The sequence below is a fragment of the Sciurus vulgaris genome (genome assembly GCF_902686455.1).
Source record: "Sciurus vulgaris genome assembly, chromosome: 14".
In the NCBI taxonomy this organism is placed as follows: Eukaryota; Metazoa; Chordata; class Mammalia; order Rodentia; family Sciuridae; genus Sciurus; species Sciurus vulgaris.
Window position 1 is genome coordinate 84,415,687 of NC_136475.1, and position 15,880 is coordinate 84,431,566.

Below are 15,880 nucleotides of genomic sequence, written 5' to 3' on the forward strand. Positions count from 1 at the left end.
GACTTGAAATTACACATTAACATCATGAGATCATCGACAGAGGGGGAAGTGGGTCAGAATGACCCTTACCTAGGTACAAACTAAAGAATGGTTGCTAACATCCACACAATCACTGATCACATGGTACATTGTTTAGGAGCAATAGGAATCTCAAAAGAAAGCAATTCTTTACTACATAGGAGTTGCCATTGTATATTATTAAGCATGTCACACCACGTACCTTATGATGGGCACAGAGGCGGGGTGTTCCCATGGGAGAAGCTTATTTCCTACATAACAGGGAGTCTCAGAGCAAAATGGAGTCTGTTTAGTCATTTCCCTTAGAGTCTGGCCTATAACATTCTCATGGAGTCAGATCTGTCAGCCCATCACAGGACCACATCATGAAAGAGAGTTTCTTTGATGACATGTTATCCCAAGAGACTAGTTATCGGGAGGTGGATGGGGCTAAACAGACAAGAATATGATGGTGGTGTGAAATATTAGATGATCCTATGGAATTAAAGGAGTGCATAACCAATGCAATTTTGAAATATCAGGTACAGCAATGTTAGTAAGTCAGTGCCCTGCAGCTTAGCTATTTATGGGATGGTTTCAGATAGGAGAGCTGACAACTGTATCTGCCACTCTGCTGGAATAATGTATGATGGTCTAATACAATTACAGATTAGAGTTTAAAACACACACACACACACACACACACACACACACATATTTTCTTTTGCATATATATCTATATATGGGACCCAAATGCTTTTATTAAGCAGTGATGGAATATTAAATGAGGGCATTGCAAAGGTACTGTCAACTAAATGCAGGAAACCCACCTTGGCTGTGACATAGAATCCAGCATAAAGGTGAACCACAAGGAGCTGGGGTGAGAACATAAGGGGCATGCCTGGGTGCAGTGTTGATAAATGCTTTCTGGATGACGTGCCCTTTGTAGGTTGGTAAATCCAGGGACCAGTTTAGATCACCAAAAGATTTGCTTATTTATTTAAGGTGCAAGTATGCTCAAAATAAATAGGATATTAATGCACCACCATTAAAAAGTCTTTTAGTTTCTTTAATTGAAGTGCCAAAGGACCACAGCAAAAAGAGAGAGTGTGCACTATGTGCAGTCTGTACTTAGGTCCTGAACTAAGACTCATCTTGGACTTCAAATCTGTAGATTCTGAGAATAAGCATGTGTGGCTTTAAACCTCCATGTATGGGCTAGTTATACTAGGAATAGGAAATTAAAACAGGACGCTTCACTGAAATTAAAATATATAAAAGAGCACTGTAGAAAAAAATTCAGACCAAATTTATGCATGTCATTTTAATAGTGATGCATTCAGAAATGTATTCTTGAACTTCATATCCTCTGAGAAGTAGGTCAGACAGCATATAGTCAGAAAAGATCATGACTTACCATCACCATAGATGGTTGGGTTGTAGGAATTTTCACAATCAGAACAAGTCAACCATTGCTGAGTCAACAAAGGCCTGAGTTCTGTGCCTTAACTTGGAAATGCTAGCTCAATCAACTCTTCCTTCTCCATAAGGACTCAGTGATGATAATTAACTGCCCACAGTATATTAGGAAATGAGAACAAATCTCATCCCATCGTATCCTAAGATGCTTTGTTATTTAATGAAATAATAAGTTTCATAGGCACAAATAATATCCAGTTACTTTTGGAGTGAGATGGAATCTTAGGGTAGTTTTGATTTGCATTTGTCTAATTACTAGAGATGTTAAATTTTTTTTCACATATTTGTTGATTGCTTTTATATCTTCCGTGAAGTGTCTGCCCAGTTCCTTGACCCATTTATTGATTGGGTTATTTGTATTTTTGGTGTAAAGTTTTTTAAGTTCTTTATAAATTCTGGAGATTAGTGCTCTATCTGAAGTGCACGTAGAAAAGATTTTCTTCCACTCTGTAGGCTCTCTTTTCAAATTATTGATTGTTTCTTTTGTTGAGAAAAAGCTGTATAGTTTGAATTCATCCCATTTATTGATTCTTGCTTTTATTTCTTGTGCTCTGGGAGTATTTTGGGGAAGTCTGGTCCTAAGCAAAACATGATGAAGATTTAGGCCTACTTTTTCTTCTATTTGATGCAGGGTCTCTGGACTAATTCCTAGGTTCTTGATCCATTTTGAGGGGAGGGGATAAGGGAAGAATGGAGGAACATTGGATTGTGCAGAGGGAAATGAGAGGAGGGGTAGGGGTGGGAGAAGGAAATATGGTAGGATGAGACAAACATCATTACCTCATATATGTGTATGATTACACAAACATCCAGAGAAATAAAAAGTTGTACCCCATTTATGTACAATGAATCAAAATGCAGGCTGTAAAAATAAAATAAAAATTAAATTAAATTTTAAAAAATATCCAGGTACAAAAGATGATAGAAGAGAAATCCCACTTACTATAGCAATAACAACAAAAAAGAATAAAATACTTAAGAGTAAAGAGACAAATGTTCAAAACTTAGACTTAAATAAATGGAATGATATTGTTATTGTTCATTCTTGCCTAGGTTACTTCCAACTTATCAAGATGTCAGTTCTGTCTAAATTAATTTATAAAACTGTTGTGATCCCAATGAAAAATACCAGTTTTTCTAAAGCTAGACAAGTTGATACTAAAATGTGTTTGGAGAAACAAACATGCAAGAGAAAAAAATACTGAAGAGGGAGATTTATGAGGGGTAGGCCTGGTTCTCCAGATAACTAAACATATTACAAAGCTTTAATAGTTAAGACAGCTTGGTAATGGTGTGTGAATAGACAGGAAAATCAATAGAAAGAATAAAAAGTTCAGAAATAGATGGAAATATATGGTAATCCAGTCTATGATATAGATGGAACTATATCAAACAGATGGAACTCTGTAACAATCTAGGATTTGATAATAGATGGAAATTTATAGATTAGATGCAACTATGCAAATAGTTGGAACTGCATGTGGTAATCTAGAATATGATACTGAGGTTTCCTGAGATTGTTGGCACAAAGATAGAAATTTTCAGTGATGAATCTAGGTAAACTGGAAAGTCACCTGGGAAAGATACAATTAGATCCATTTCTCATGAAGTCCACAGGAATAAATTTCAAATGAATTAGAGATCTAAGTGGAAAAAAAAAAAAAAGAAAAAACTATACCAAACCAGATGAAAATATGGGTGAATTCCTCTATAACTTGGGTATAGTTTGTATGGTATGTTTCTGTCTACTTTATACTTTCAATGCTTCTGTTACTTGTTTTACATGCTTTTCATGTATGTAATATTTATATGAGTTTAGTTTTTGTGACTCATTTTATAAATCTTCTTAAGAAGGGCTGGGGAGATAGCTCAGTCGGTAGAGTGCTTGCCTTGCAAACAGAAGGCCCTGGGTTCGATCCCCAGCACCGCCGAAAAAAAAAAAAAAAAAACCTTCTTAAGATATTATCTTGTTCTATTTAAATAAATTAGTATAATACCTAATATTAGTAAATATAATATTAGTATAAAATAATAAATGTTTAAATATAATATAAATGAATATGCATTTGTACATATGTGCATGTATTTATCTTAACTTTATCATCTTAAGTCTTTAGTTTTTAATACTTCCTTGAAATCCATTACCTTCAATAGCTCTGGTTTAGTATCAATTACTCTGTATCTGTATTTTCTTTTTTGCACATGGTGTGACTTTTGATCAATAGACTCAATGTTTACATAATCCCTCACATAGCCCTTCTGTTGGGATTTTCAACACATTTTGTGTTTCATTTAGTGTGTTCTTTTCTTCAGAGACTCTAATCATCTTTGGATTAGACTGTGGAACTCTTTTCTGATTGCTTTAATATCTTCATCTTTTCCCTCCATATTCATTTAGATTGTTTCCAACCTTTCCCACATGCCAAGATTCTTTTGTAGACTGTGCTAATGCTGCTACCTTCTTCTACTGGCTAATTCTATGTTATGTAATGTGGCATTTTGGTCTTTGTTTTCTCAGCTCCACACCTTAGTTTGTTGTCTGAACATTTCACTTACGGGCCCTTGCAGTCGGCTGGAGCCCTTCTCTGTCATGACAAGATGTCCCTCTGTCTCATTGATCATTTTCAGGTCTTCATTGCAGTCTTCTCCTTCTACAATGCAATTGAAAACTTTTCCCAACATTTTTCGTAGTAATGTGAGCAGCTCTGCCCATGCTTCTTTGTTTTGTGTTGCTGTGATGAACCGTCTTCACTCCCTTGCCATCCTGACTGGGAAATGCTTTTCTTCCCTTCAAGGCACAGTTTAGATGGGATTTTCTCTATCCCAAAGATGGGAGGAGGGAGAAAAGGAGTCCTTAGTTTGAGAAAAATCTTCAGGGGGTCTGTGTAGCTTTGGTTTGCAGTTGGACTCTGTCCTCCCAGCTCAGATGTTTTTTTAAACATTCTTTTCCACCAAAACCCAAAGATAGGTTAGTATAGAAGTATACTCACAGGATAATTTTATCCATTAAATTTTGAATGCATGGCATAAAGAATTGGAGTATACGTTTATTTATTTTTTTTGTATCTAAAGGACAAATAAAAGAAAGATAAAAAAGGAATGACTTGTTAATGGATGTCTATGAAATATTTATTCTCTGTCAAATTTGATGTTACCAGGGGGGAAAAATCCACTATACTTGTCAGGAATTGTATGTTCAATTTTCTTGCATTTGCATGATAATTGATTCATTCACTAAAATTGTTTAAATTAAAGAAACCACTGTGAGCAAAAATAGTTTTGAAATAAAAAATTATCAAGAAAATTTCAAAGATTATTATGAGCAGAATTTATATTTAATGGGGAATTTGGATGAATTTTAATAACTTTGCTATACTCTGGAGTGAATATCCCCTAATAAGAGCACCTAGGAGCTTTGAGCATTCTGAGCCATCCTTAATTCTTGCGCTACAGAGATTTTCTGCTCAGTCCTGGGGCTTGGGATGATCTGCTTCCGTGAGAGAGTTGCATGGTATCTTTCTCTGACCTGATTTCACTCTTGCCAAGGCCAGCAGCCATGTCTATAACCTCCTGAACAACATAGAGAGAGAAATGGTCAAAGTAGTTGTGGTGGAAGTTGGCCTTATTTATGGCAGCCCTGTCCATAATGTTTGGTAATTCCCCACATTATGACTCTTGTCTCTCCGAGGTCAGAGCTAGAAACTAATATGTCTCATTTTCAAGTAGTCAGGGTACAGGGTCTTTGACCCTGTTTACTGCAATTGTTGTCACCAACAGACTCCAAGAATTGAAGATGAAGTTTTCTTATGAAATCGTGCTCGTCCCCTATCATTTCCATACTGGTGTGCAAGAGTCTTTTTGTGGTATAGGAGGTTAGGACAGCCTGACAGAGACCCAAGACCTTAGATCCAGTGATGGCAGAGATCCGGGCACCAGCAGCCCTTGTGCAGGGTCTGTGGGATGCCCTGCAGGGTAGGGTCTGCACGCAAGTTGATGAGATTCCCCCTGCAAGCAGTTGGGTGAGGTTCTGGGTATTGTTCCAGACTTCACAGGAACTGGGGTGATTCTCTGGGGCTCCTGAAGATGCTCCAGTTTTCCCTTAGTAAATAATGTTTCCTTTAAACTAGCCAGAGTGCCCAGCTGCTCTCAGGTTTTGTCCCCTATAATAATAGTCCAGAGTGAGGTTTAGGTAAGCTGCTCTGGGATCTCAGGGTGCCACCTTCTCCACCTTCCGCCTTGAATTTATTTACTCATGAATTCTCTTTAGTTTAGAATTACTCTTCATTGCTGCAGACCATTGGCTGCAGGTCATTACTGATTTAAAAATAAAATCACAAGCCGTACCTCATATAAACATAGATTATAATGACAGTTGCACAATTTTATTCATATACTAAAAACCATTGAATTGAACACTTTGGGTGAATTTTATACTATGTGAATTATAGCTAGGGCATAAAATTAATATAATGTAGTATACCTAGTTAAGTTTGAATTTCAGATAAGAAATAATTTAGTTTGTTACTTTGTATGTGGAATATATTTATACTAAAAATATTTGCTATTTATTTAAATTTACCTGGGTACACTATATTTTCTCTTGAAAACAACCTCTAGATATTTGTGATGATCTGACTTTTCTCTCCAACTTTATATCAAACAAAAAATCTCCAGAATGGCAAACCCCAGAAAATGTTCTATTTTTTTGTTTTTATTTTTAAATGTCAGGCTCTTGGCTGCACCAATTGAAACCAAGTGGATTCTTGGAAACGTATGTCTCATTCTTTCAGTGGCCATGAGTCAGTCGTCTTTGTATGATTGTTGTTTTAACTTCCTGAAAAGACATAATTTACTCCTTACTCATTTTTTTTCATCAACTCTTTCACTGTTCAGTTTTGGTGTGTTTAGGGCTACAAATTTATGTTAGAGAAATATGTGTAGCTAACTTACAAAAAGTGACTAATTGTCAAAGATCAGAGTACATCCAAGGCAAAAATTTCCCATTTATAATGTTAGGAATATTTGTGCATAAGATGGGGAAGAGTGGAAGCAAAACTTCAAAACAGAATGAAAATCCTAGAAGAGAGGTACTTGAGACAGCAGCAAACTTCCTGCAGAACCATTGGGAGCCGACAGACTCCACTTCTTGATGGAGAAGTGGCAAGATCATACAGTAATAAAAAAAAAAAAAAAAAAAAAAGATAAGGGACTGGAGCTCTTGTTCTGGCCATCTTTGGAAAACACAATGTGATGTAGGTTATGCAGTCCTAAGTCTTCATTATTGAGTATTGTTGCTTATTGTTTCTCTTACATATCATGAACCACAAACCACACAGACCAATGGCCTGCCATTTCCATTTCCTTTAATGCAACATGAGAACCAAGGGCACTTTGGAAGTAATCTGAGTTTGAAATCCAGTTTTTTTTTTTTTTTTAAACAATTGTCCCTAATCTTTTGCAATTGTCTTATTCACATGAAAATTGGCAGCAATTTTGTTGGCAGCTCAGCCTGACTCGATCGTTTATCATAGGAATAATTACGTTTTGAACTACTATGTCACTAATTTATGTAATATCTAAATAATAGAATGACAATAGCAAGCACAGCTTGTACATTGGGAACAAACAAAACTGAAATTTGGCAAACTTGCAACCCACCTATTAGAAACAAAAGTGCCTTGGGAGCTACAAGTCCATAGGATGAAGCATGACTGGCTATCAGCTGACGTGTTTAAGAGAATGGACATGCTAAAAAGTAATCGATTAAATACTCATTTATGTAAAATTTATTCATTTGATAAAAATAGTGTAGAGAGACATATAGAGATATAGATATAGACATATATGTGCATATATCAATATCTTGACCCCAGAGCCAGTACCTTTGTTAAAGGGAAAAAAAAAAAAAAACTTTTTCTACCTAAGTCAGGAACAAGCCAGAGATATCCCATCTCTGCTGTTATTCAACAGTCTATTGGAGGTATCAATAAGTGCAATTTTAAAAAGAGGAAACAGCTAGTGATATAAGAATTAAATAAGACATATGCTATCTCTGTAGATGATATAATTATGTATCAGGAAAACCTCAAAAGAATACATAATGGAAAAACTACTATGAGCAACATGGGAATTTAGTAAATGGAAAAAAAAAAGCATAACTTTAGAAATAACTCCCAAATACATAAACAACAATCACGTAGGTGATATAGGTGATATAGTGAAAAAAGAGACCACTATTTAGGAAAATCAATAACATTAATTAAATGATTAATTGATTAAAGTACCCATGTGTAAAATTGGCTAGATTCAAGCAAAACTTACACAAAATTGTACTAAATGTTCATAAAAGTTTTAGAAGTGTATTAAATGGAAAAATAGTCAATACTCAGATAGGAAGACAGTTAAAAAATATGTCAAGTCTTTTCCCTGAGATAATTTATAAATTAAATGTATCTGAATAATCATAGCCAGGTATGGTGGCGCATGCCTATAATGCCAGCATCTTGGGAAGCTGAGGCAGGAGGATCACAAGTTCTAAACCAGCCTCAGCAACTTAGTGCGGCCCTAAGAAACTTAGTGAGAACCTGTCTCAAAATTAAAAATTAAAAAGTGCTGGGGACGTGGCTAAGTGGGTAAGCATCCCTGAGTTCAATCCCCTGTATCAAAAAGTAAAAATAAAATAAATAAAAGGCATCATGAAAAACAATTTCTGGGCCTAGTAGACAAACTGGTTTTAAAATAAATTTGGAGGAATGAATAAGTAAGAATGTTTAGGAAGCACATGGAAAAAAAATGCAATGAAGGGAGCCAGCCTCAGTAAATACTTAGAACACAGTGGCAATATAATCTTAGTGCATGAATAGGCAGGTTAGTGGAAATGAATACAAACTCCAGAAATGTGTTTTTTAAAGATACTGTGTGGTAGTGGTGGCATCTCAGGTGAGCAGAGGAATGTTCTCATAACTAGTGATGAGCTCACTGGATAACTACATGGACAGAGGTAAAGTTGGATTTATTCCAACTTTATTTATTTATTTAGAGGTAAAGTTGATAAATTATCAAACTGAAGTCTGAAATGGTCAGGCATTTAAAACATTTGTTAAAATGTTAGTGAAACCATAGCAAGTACTGAAAGCAGATTTAGTTAACTTCCTCATTCTGTGTCTATGGGAAAAATTATCCTAGCTATGATTCAAAATTCAATAGCAATGACTAATAATAAAAACCATAAATCTGATTACTTAAAATAATTTTTAAAATGTTTTCAGGACAAAAAAATATGAATAACCAATATTGACAACTTACATGAATGATAGAAGGATAACATAAGTAATGTTGGGTTTCACCTTTTCAAACTGCCCATATGTAACTCTTGATATACAAAAATGGTAATTTATAGCGATTAATTTAGTATATAAAGAATGCCTACAAAGAGAATAACAATGTTAATAACCCTGTAGAATCACAGTACAGAAATATGACCCAGTTCACAGAAAAAAGAAATACAAATGACTTTCAACCCATTTGAAATTGTTCAACCTTACTCATTGTAAGTAAATATATTTTAAACCGCAGTGAGATAACCATTTCTCACTCATTAATTCAGCAAACATCTTACAGGTCGACAATATCTGCTTTTGTTGGTGCTGCAAAGAAATAAACACTCTCATTCGTTATTGGTGGAGACACAATCTAAAGAATCCCACCAGGAGGAAACTGGTCACATCTAGTGCAATTGCTGTGCACTTATCCTTTGACTCAGGAAGCTCACTTCTAGGGGTACTTGAGGGCTCATTACATTATTCTCTGGACTTTTGAATGTTTGAAATTTTCCATAATAAAAAGTCGATGAAAACACAAATAGAAAGAGAAAATTGGAGGATGTTTATTAAGGCAGTCAATTGATTCTGTGAAGGTCAGTTAAGGGAGTTTCCCCTCATTTCAGTGCAGAATCATCTGTGTTTGCAGCTTAATGGCAAATTACCCTCTGCCAGAGTGAAAGAAGGAGGCCAAGCATTTTGATTACTAAACTGAAGACCAGGCTGGCGAACCTGGTCATCTGCAGCTAATTAAGGAGTGTACTAGTTTGGTGGGTGGAATGGGTTCTGCTGTCGCCAAAATTATCCTTTTCTCTCCAGGAAGAGGATCAGCTTCTAGTAGTTTGGGGTCTCTCCTACTGAGCCTAACAAAGCATTCTTCCCCCTCTCCTCTATGGGCAGTAGTATTGTGTCCATTCAGGAAAGTGACTCTAGATGCTTCCAGAATGTCCTTGCATAACTCCTACTGCTCTTTCTAAAACAGGCCCAGTCTTCTGAGTCCTGATCTCTACACACGCTGTTCTCACAGGTGCAGACGGCTTGGTTCTAAATCTGGACTGGGGTTGGGACCCGTTTGTTGTGGAGATATGCAGTGCCACAGGAGTTTCAGAAATCCCAAAGTAGTTTACACAGACAGAGAATATTAGTGTGCAAAATCAGGAGTGTCAGAATCATGCCCTCTGTTCTTTCTCCTGGACTTATGCAGAATCATGGAAGGAAGGTGGGCTGTCGTCTCTGTGGGTCCCTATGACCATCATGTTGACATTCCTCAAGTTGCCATCACAAGTATACACAGATCTCTGCTGTGCCTCCACGGCAGGGTTCCTCCCAGTGGGGTGGTGGTCTCTGAAACGCACAGTGCTACCGTATTGGCTATGCTAATATCACTGCACGGCTGTGAGGGATCAATGCAGAAATTCAGCTCCACGTGTCCAGATGTATCAACAATTTCCACCTCATGTCATGTTCCTTTCTCAAAATCTACTCAAAGAAAGCAGTGGGTTTGATTTACCACTCGACTCTAAGGGTCCCCAAAGGTATCTGCGATTTTTGGTGTCCCTCCCAACACAGCCACACAGAGGTTTTTTGAGATTCACAAGTTACATTGCACTTACTCCTAATTCCATTAGCCACAGCTCTCTCATACTCTCTCTCTCTCTCTCTCTCTCTCTCTCTCTCCCCTTCCCTCTTCTTTTCCCTCTCCCTCCTCCTCCACGCCAGGTTCATGGAATCTTTGTTTACATACCTGTGAAGACTTTTCCTACTCATTATGAGGTTTTCCAAGGAAATATACTATAACTCTATATTCCAAATAAGTAACTGGTAGGACTTAAGATGCCAAATTCAAAATCAATCAAAGACATGTATTAATCCCCAGGAGAAGTATACACACACACACACACACACACACACACACCTATATATATATAGCTAATATATAACTGATTGAAAGACTCTGGCTCAGATCTGTGGTCAAAATGAGGTTCCTAGCACTGTCCCTAAGTTACACAGTTGTGCATAGTTTCCTGGCATAGTCCACAGTCACGGGCCTTCTCCATAGAAGACAGAACTCTGACCACATGACGGTGGGCGGAGCTGAACGCTGGCATTCTAGAGAAGCTCTGTGCCCAACACCGGGAGAGACCAACAAGATTTCTTCTTCCAAACTCACCTCTTAGGTAATTCACATCTCATCCCATGATAAGAAATGAGCAAAAATATGGAAACATACAGAATATTCCTGTGATGGAGGATGTTTAATATGGAAACACGAGACCAAGGGTATAGACTGTCTTTTAACTGTAATGATAAGTGGAGAAAAAATAAAGCTGGTGGAAATGTATGTGAAGAGTCGGTTCTTGTACCGAGGTGTAAATACATAAAACTCGGAAACTAGTAGGCCATCACTGTTGCCTCTAGGGAAGATGGGGGAGAGAACAGGATTGCAGAATATCAGTTCTCTCTATAAGAATTTGCATTTATCTTCACAAAAATGAAGGATTATAAAGAAATGTTAATGATTTTCAATTTGAGAGGCATAAATATGGATTTTAATATTTTGTTCAAGATTTTTAGTTGTGTTCTATAAGATGGTCAGTCAAGGCACCTTGCCAGACACATAAAAACATAATGTAATATGATATAATATAAAATTTATGTAAGTATTTTATTATGTAATAATAATGTTGAATTATATTATACAATATGATATATAATATATACTATGTAATAGATATATTATGATATGGTATGTATGACATGATATAATACAAATAAAATATACAGTCTGAATAAGTGTATACCCATATGTAAATATTTGATTAAGTATTTTTAAACTTACTTCACATGCTGGGAGTTGGTAAGATGGTCAGAATTTTTCAAGCCCCAAATTAGTAAAGACGGAAACCCAAAGAAAGAAGTAGAAAGTAAAACATTTTTAGCCTCAAGACCTATTGCACAACCAAATACACTTGTTTAAATATTCTTAGCCTTGTGGATTGTAAGGACAGAAAAAAATCAACAGCCCAAGGTAAAGGATTTAGTAGTAAAATTTCTTCACCATAAAATCAGGAACTTGAAGTGCTGAGTGCTAAGTCCTTAGTGTAAAAATGAACAAAAATTAAACTTGCCTACCACCTTTAAGCCCTACAACTACCACGAATGTTCACCTTCTTAAAGACAAAAGTAGAAGTAAAACTGTTGTCAAAAATCAGTCCTTGATGTTATTGCACACCAAATGTACACACAACACGGGTTGATTCAAAACTTACAAACCGTGCCTTCAATTTAAAATGACCTGACTATCTAAAGAAGTAAACAAAAAGTCCTCGGGACTTTAAACCTCACTGAAGATGTGGCCAATAGTTCACAAGTAAGCCTTCCTGTTAAATGGCAGATCCTAGACAATAATCATTATTCGTGAAGGTTAATTTTGAGTGCCAACTTGACTGGGCCACAGAATACCCAACTATTTTGTCAAACATCATTCTGGGTAGTTTTGAAGACTGTTTTGTGTGAGATTACCATTTTAATGAGTAGCCTGAGCAAAGCAGATTGATGTTCCTAGCAGAGGTAGCCCTCATCCAATCCATTGAAGGACTAAATAGAACAAAAAAGCTGACTGTCCACCAGGAACGAGAGGATTGATCTTGACTGCCTTTGAGCTGGGACACAGACTTGTTCCTGGATTGTTTTTTTTTTTTTTTTTTTTCTATTCATTGTACACAAATGGGGTACAACTTTCGTTTCCTGGGTTGTACACGAAGTAGAGTCACACCATTTGTGTAATCATACTTGTACATGGGGTAATGATGTTTGTCTCCTTCTATTATTTTTCCTTCCCCCTCGCCCCCTCCCCACTCCTTGTTTTCCTCTATACAATCCATCCTTTCTCCATTCTTGCCTCCCCCTGCCCAGTTATGTATCATCATCCACTTAACGGAGAAATCATTTGACCTTTGGTTCTTTTGGGATTGGCTTATTTCACTTAGCATGATATTCATAATCTAACTATTGTGAATTGAGCCTCTATAAACATTGATGTAGCCACGTCATGTAGTACGCTGATCTTAAGTCCTTTGGGTTGTTCCTGGTTCTTGAGGCTGCTGGTCTTCAGTCTGGAACTACGACATCAGCCCTCTTGGGTCTTAGGTTCCCAATTCATCCTGTAGATTTTTGGACTTGTCAGCCCCCATAATTGCATAAGTCAATTCATTAAAATAAATAATCAAACAAACATACAAATATTTATCCCATTGATTCTGTTTCTCTGGAGAAACTCAAACAGTCTACAAAGAAGAAAACAATCATAAAGTGCTAGAAGCAGCAGAAGCAGCAAGAGCAGAAATAAATGTACATGGACTACATTTGTTGGAAGTATTAAACAGGAGTATATAAGGACTCTATCTCACTTAGATAAAATGGGAGAGAAAACTTTTTGAAGGCATTAGGAGATGATTCTGGATTTGGATGGCAAAGGTCTCAGAGACAAAGAGGTGCACTAACTATCACTTTTCTTTTCCTATCAGTTGCTAATTTGTGGAGCGTGGTTGCTAAGTAGAGAATCCCGCAGTTTTAGCAATCTTGTGAGATTAAGAGACAACCATTGGAGTTTGAGGGTCAGAAGGCAGCCAGAGCTTGGGAAGCCAAGACCCTGAAGAGACATGAGGTTCCCAGCACCCATCAACTTTCCTCTCAAGGCATTTGTTAAATGGTTAAGTTGCCCAGAGCGAGAGGATAAAAACACAAGCAACCTCTGCCTTTATACAGGAACGATGAATGAACTCCTGCGGGAATTGCCCTTCTACCACAAACAACTAGAGAAACAGACAAACATATCTAAATAAATGTAAAGCAGTGTAACAGATAATTACATAAGGTTACAAGAAAACAACATAAGTAAATAACTTTGTGATCTTGAGGTAATAAAAGGTTTCTTAAACAGGACACCAAATGGACTAATAAGAACATTATATTATATCTACATTATAATTAAGAATGAAAAGATATTATTAACACATCAAAAAGGCAAGCCACACAATGGGAGAAAATATTTGCAATAAATATATCTGAAAAAAGCATTGTATCCAGAACACATGTATAAAAGGGACTCATATAAAACAAGAAAAAGATAGCCAAATAGAAAACTGGGCAAAAGTCTTGAATGGGAACTTCACAAAAAAGTTATCTCCATGGCCAGTTAACACATAATAAAGTGCCCAGTATTGTTCATTATCTGGTAATGTAAGTTAAGTCTTCATTGGGATCCATTGCACAACCTCAGAATGATTAAAATAAAAAGATCGACACCATCAAACTATGGTGCAACTAAAACTCAAGTTCCCCGTGGTGAAAGTTTTGGGGCTGCAGTGGTGATTTTGCACTGACCTGGGAGTACATTTTTCAGTTTCTTCCTCTGAATGGGCCCAGGATAACCTTGGGCACAAGAAGTATCTGCTCCAGACTGGAAGACAGAGTGAAGGAATAGTCCTATCACACTTGAAAGATCTGTAGGCTTCAGATACAGCTTACAAACATTGTCCATGATCAGCTGGCTCATTTTAGAAGAAGCAACTGGACCCATAGCTTCTCCAGCTTCCAGAGAATCTTCTCCTTACGTCAGGTGCACAAACATCCCAGTAGAAAGTGTGCCAACATACCCTTTCTCACCTTCCATCACCCTCACCATCAAGACTGGAGGCATGAAGAAACAGATGGGGTTCCAGCTTGTCTTTGTTCCCCCCTGCCCATTTTATATTCAACCACTGGCCCTACAAACTAGGGAAAATACTAGATTCAGAGAGAATGGTCTTATGTACTTACCCAGACCCAGATCTCAGGATTGTATAAGGTCTAATTTCTGCAATAAATCCCTGATTCTACATCACTCAGTTTCTCTACTTCTCAGACCAAGTCCTAACTGATTGGCAGTTATATCTCTTTCATCATGGGAAAGTATGAGATTTCAAAGAGGATATAAATGATAGAAGAAAAGAGACAAATTGATAACACTGTAAAGTACTTCTTAGCATGCATATGATAAATTCTTATATAATGAAATATCATTTCCTAGTAGTGCCAAACTTTGGTTTTCTTGCTTCTTATCATGTTCCAATTTCTGTTTTCAGAGGTACTCATGGATGATATTTATCATAGGTCTTAATCAGTCCTTCTCTTAGCATTGCTGGGTAGAGAAACCACAAGGGCGGTCAGCATGTTTAGAAATGGACAGACAGCTCGGTGCCATGCACACAGACTGCATTCTCTCTAGTGGTCACTAACAGATTATAACTTTTTACAAGTTCCCAGCTGGTGGATCCCACCTCACCTTGTTCTGAGGCAGCTTCAGGTAACAGCTCTTGTATCCTTCATCTAGATTTCAGGAACACAAAGCAAAGAGTTTCAAAGGAGAGATTCTCCCTTTCTCTGGGTGGCTTGGGAGTTAATTCAGTTCTGATAAAATGCTTCTTCATGGTGGAAACAAAGCACCATTGACTTGATTTTATGAGACAAACCTTCTAGAGAGGGATCTACTAGGAAATCCATGATGTGTGTACTGAAACCAAAAAACAATAAACTTCCCTCAGTGTCCTGTGGAGGCAATGCTGAGATGGAAGCCTGTGCTTTCCATATTGTAACTCAGAACAATTGCAATTTGTGTTCAATTAGAAAAACAGAATTTGCTAAAATGGGGAAGGTGGTTAAAGCACACTCATGTTTCTGCTGTTCAAGCAGACCCTTGAAACTGTGAGCGAATCCTAGCTCTGGGTTCCCATTTCCTCATCTATAAAACAAGGGGCTTGGTTAAGATGGGGCGGAGGGATTCTTCCAACTGTAATGTCTGCAAATTCATCTCTGGAGGCTTGACCTCGGAGGCATTGCAACTGGGCGACTGCAGGAATGTGAAGGGACGTGAAGTACCGCTGAGCAACACGGCCTAGCAGGCTATCCCTACCCATGCCCTCCGCCGCTGCTCTGACCAGCTCTCATAGTCTGCCCTGACTTAGAGTCGCCTGCCTGTAGCTCTGCTCAGCACTTCTTTTTATGAAGACCATTTGAGTGTTTCTGTTATACATCTTGGTTGCCAT